The 5245-nt window shown below is 35.2% G+C and overlaps 1 pseudogene; it reads left to right on the top strand.

The window, feature by feature from the left end:
* Positions 1-1787: 1787 nt before the first annotated feature.
* LOC148216640 (uncharacterized) lies at positions 1788-5027 on the top strand (annotated as a pseudogene).
* The last annotated feature ends 218 nt before the right edge of the window (positions 5028-5245 follow it).

Below are 5245 nucleotides of genomic sequence, written 5' to 3'. Positions count from 1 at the left end.
ACTACCATTAATAATACCAACATACAGAGTGAGCAACAAATGGTAGAAAGTGAAGAGATTATTGATGTCAGTGAAGAACAACAGGGAGAAGAAACTCAAGTTGTTAAAAACTGCAAGCATTATTGGTTAACAAAGAATTAGTTGGGAAAATCATGGATCAAATGAAAGAAGCCAAAATAATACGTTTGCCAAAATTGAATCAAATTAATAAGAAGATTTTAGCGTAAATAGTGAAGAATATTAATGAAGCTGTCAAAATTATTCAGCTGAAACAAGTGAACCAGCTGAAGTATGCTGCAGCCTATGTAACTATTGTGGAATTGGGATTTAAAGTATGAAGAAATGAAGTCATCAAGAAGGGAAAACCTAAATGGAAAACTCACATCAAACTGAAGATAAAGAAAATTTGTATGGATTTGAGCAATTTGAAGAATTTGAGGCAAGGAAATTTGAAGAATAAGAATGTGTAAAGTACAACCTGGAGAATAAAGGAATTGCAGAGATTGTACAACAATTGAAACAAAGAGTTGTGGCTATTGCAGAAAAGATTAAGTAATATGATAACTGAATAATACAATTCCAGCAGAATTCACAGTTTTGAGCAAATCAGCATCAGTTCTATAAAACCCTCGAAAATGGGAAAGAATCAACCAAGCAAGTTGAAAATGCAGTGAAAATAACAGGAAATGGTATGAAAGCAATCAAAGATGGTTAAAAACTGGAGTGGTCCTGGACCAGATGAACTACATGGATTTAGGCTAAAATCACTGACAAATCTACACTCAGCATTGGCAGACCAGATGAACAGAGTTTTGGAAGCACCAGAAAATGAAGAATGGTTAATAATTGGGAGGACATTCCTAATTCAGAAGGACAAGGAGAAGGGAAATGAGCCTGGAAACTACAGCCCCATTACCTGTTTGCCAGCAAGATACAAGCTACTTACAGGCAGAGTTGCAAATCAAATCTATAGCTATTTGAAAAGGAATGATTTACTCCCAGTAGAACAAAAAGGGTGCTGCAAAAACTCAAGGGGAATGAAGGACCATTTATTGATTGACAAGCTGGTTTTGAAGAATTAAAAAAAAAGAACAAATTTGTTTATGGTTGGCTAGACTATAAAAAGGTATTTGATTCTGTTCCACATAGCTGGATTGAGAAACGTTTTGAAATTTTTGGAATCAGCAGAAACATTTGGCAATTGAAATTTTGGTGAACAAAATGTGTTAGGAGAAGTTGAAATCAAATGTGGAATCTTCCAAGATGACTCATTATCACCTTTACTTTTTATACTATCAATAGTCCCACTGACAACAATTTTGAACAAGACAAACTGTGGATATGAATTGGCTAAAAAAGGAGTAAAAATTTCACATTTACTCTATGTGGATGACTTAAACCTATTTGGAAAAATGAAAGCTGAACTGGATTCCTTGCTAAAAAGCACAGAAGAATTCAGTAAAGATATTGGAATGCAATTTGGCATTGACAAGTGTGCAACTATAGCCATAAAGGCAGGCAAAATTGTTGAAGGTGAGGGAATACAGTTTGACAATGAAGATTTGATACAGGCAGTAGCACCAGAAGAAGGCTACAAATATTTGGGAGTTTTAGAAGCTTCCGACTGATTACAGAACCAAGCCAAAGAAAGTACTTCTACCAAATATATTAAATGAGTTTGGAAAATGTTGAAATCAAAGCTAACTGGTGGAAACGTCATCAAAGCAATCAATACCTGCGCAGTCCCCGTTATATGATATACAGCAGGAACAGTTGGCTGGACCCAGATGGAACTTGATAACTTGGCTCAGAAAACAAGAAAACTAAAGACAATGTACCATGCTCTACACCCAAAAAGCAATATTCATCGGCTATATTTGCCAAGAGCCGAAGGGACAGAGGACTCCTACAGGTGACACAAACTGTGGAAGAAAAACAGCATGGCTTAAATGACTACATCAAGAAAAACCAAGAATTCTTGCTGAAGGAAGTCAATTAAGGAAAGCTTTTGAAAACAACGAAGGTGAAAGCTGAGTATAGAAAAAAACAACAATTGAAAACTGATTTGTTAATTGGAAGAACAAGCCAATGCATGGACAATACTTGAAGGATATAGAAGGAAAAGCTGATAAAAACCCTACATGAAGCTGGCTAAGATCAGGAGTGTTAAAGAAAGAAACTGGGGGCTTTAATTTAGCAGCTCAAGGACAAGCTTTGCTGACTAATTGCATGAAAGCGAAAATTCAGCATGTAACAAACAATAGTAAATGTCACTTTCGTAGTGAAGAGGATGAAACAATTGACCATTTGATCAGTGGCTGCAGCAAAATTTCACAGACTGACTACAAGCAGCATCATGACGAAGTTGCCAAAATTATTCATTGGGAACTTTGCCAGGGTTTAGATTTGGATGTAGCAAGAACCACGGGGACCATGGTTGAGAAGGTTTTGGAAAATGAGCAGGTTAAGATCTTATGGGACTTTAAGATTCAAACAGACAGGCATCTTTTTCATAACACGCCTGATATAACAGTTACTGAAAAGAAGAACGTCTGGTTCATTGATGTTGCTATACCAGGTTATTGGAACTTGCAGATTGAAGTTGAATGCTTATGGAAAAAGAAATCTGTTGTTATACTAATCATGATTGGAGCCCTTGGAGCAATACCTAAAGGACTCCCTTGATATTTGGAAATTTTGAATTGATTGAACCTGAACACCCTAGTTTTACAAAAAAAATACCCTGCTTGAAACTGCTTATTTTCTCAGATGCTGCCGTAATAATTCTTAGGTCCTTGGTTAGGACTTGAATTATTAAGTTTCCACCAGTCTTAGGCTGTGAATCTAATTGCAGATTGCCCAAATACTAATACTAATACATAAAATGGTGGTAAACCTCTCCTTACCCTTCTTTAAAATCTAAAGGAATTCACTTTAATTCTTTTTAATTCACTTCTCCTCCAGCTTCACAAAAGGGATGAAGTAAAAAGGAGGAACAGTTTCAGGCAGCACAATCTACAAAGGATAGACCATCTTTTGAGTTGGTGCTATATTTGGAAGCTTAAAAGCATGATGTGGTGGCATATTTACAAAACGTGGACATGATCCACCACAAAAATACCACTCACCAGAAAACAAATGGGTTGGTTGTTCCTGCCACCTCCTCTAGGCCCCTGGGATGTTCTCTACCACCCCAGCCTTTCTCTGTTATTTTTATGGAATGTTAGATACACTTCTAATACACTATAGCCACTCATCTGTTTTTTTTCTTTTCTTTCTTTCTTTCTTTCTTTCTTTCTTTCTTTCTTTCTTTCTTTCTTTCTTTCTTTTCTTTGTTAGATAAAACAAACAACAACAAAAAAAGCAAAAACAAAGAAAAGGAAAAGGAATATATATACATACATAGAATAAATTTTACATTAGAGTGAAGGTTGAAGTGAAAATACGCTTATAAAAATTTTTTAAAAGGCAAAACAAATTTTAAAAAGGGAAAAAGAAAAAAATATATAGGAAAAAGCATTCTTGTAGCCCCTCGTTCTCTTTCCCCCACTCCTCCCCCCAACTGCTAACTGCTACTTAAATGTTTTTATCCTATGTTTTGGACATCTGCAATTTGTACTCATTTCTCTTTGGAGTGACTTAATTATATTTTAAACAATTTCTTTTTTTTTCTTCAAAAACCATATTCTAAGTACTGTATCTTAGCTTGCCTTACTCTCTAATATGCTGTACATAAGGGAGCCATTCTTGCTTGAGTTTGGTTAGACTTCTGCTATCAATATATACAGTCCATTTTTCCATTCCGACATATTCCCCAATTTTAGCCTCCCAATCTTGTATTATTGGCAAGGTTTCTTTTTTCCAATGTTGTGCCAGATTGATTCTTCCCATTGTTAGCATATATCTTAAAAAACTGTGATACTTTTCATTACATTCTCTGTAATCATACCTAATACATGTAGTCCTTGACTTACGACCACAATTGGGACTGCAACTTCTGTCGCTAAGTGATGCAGTTAAGTGAGTCACACCTGATTTTACAAACTTTTTTGCCACTGTTGTTAAGCGAATCACATGGTTGTAAGCTAATCCAGCTTCCTCCATTGACTTTGCTTGTTAGCTGGGAGGTCGTAAATGGCAATCACACAACCCTGGGATGCTGCAACTGTTATAAATACATGCCGGTTGCCAAGTGCCCAAATTCTGATCACGTGACCATGGGGATGCTGCGACGGTCATAAGTGTGATGACCAGTTGTAACTCACTTTTTTCAGTGCTGTTGTAACTTTGAATGGTCGTTAAACAAATGGTCATAATTTGAGGACTGACTGTATTCATATTCATGTTAGTATTGTTTAGTTATTAACATTATTAATTATTAATTAGTATTAATATTAATATTAGGTATGTTTGCCACCTTGAGTTATATATAAAGAAGGCAGGATAAAAAAAATCTAATAATAATAAAATATATTTGTGGTTTTAGTTCAAATTTTATTTTCAGAATTTTCTGGAAGTTTCAGTGTATTTCCTTTTAGCACTTTGGGATCTTTTTGTATAATCACCACATATGGTAAAATGTTCCTTTTTGTTGTGACATTTCCAACATTTATTGTTGTTATAATTTGTCCATATTGGCAATCATTGACAGTGTTATATACCATCTGTACATTTTATACCAATTTTCCCTCAAACTGTAGTGTTGGTACACATTTTATTGATTTTTTACCCATAATTCTCCCCATTGTTCCACTATTATTACTTCTTTACAGTTTTGCATCCATTTTATCATACAATGTTTAATTTGTTCTGTCTCTTAATGTGTCACATTTGAGTAACAATTCATAAATACTTCCTAATAAATTATCTTGATTCTCTATAAGGGTTTCAGTTCCTGTCACCTTTCCCAGGGTCCACCCTTCGTCTCTGAGTTTTTTTTTTCTAAATTTTTCCACCTGTTTTATTTTCTAGGAATGCTACATGGAATCCTGGAACATTTTTACAATGAAAGTGATATGAGAGGCTAGCACTTTGTTGGTAACTTGCCAATTCTCCATTCATTTGTTTAAATTAAACAATTTAATTTAATGTGGGAACTAAGGGAGGGGCCCACAGGCAAACTGGTGCCAGTGGAAGAGTGGAGTACATATGAAAACTCCCAGCATAAGAAATTGTATGACTTCTCAGCACAGGGAGGGTGATAGCACTGTATAAAAACTACACTCAGAGTAGAGACAAGATTACA

The sequence above is a fragment of the Python bivittatus genome, unplaced genomic scaffold (genome assembly GCF_059951505.1).
Source record: "Python bivittatus isolate LINGU-HERP-01145 unplaced genomic scaffold, Pbiv_v1 ctg000080_np1212, whole genome shotgun sequence".
NCBI lineage: Eukaryota > Metazoa > Chordata > Lepidosauria > Squamata > Pythonidae > Python > Python bivittatus.
The sequence above is the reverse complement of the archived record's forward strand: the minus strand, read 5'-3'. Positions and strand labels throughout refer to the sequence as shown.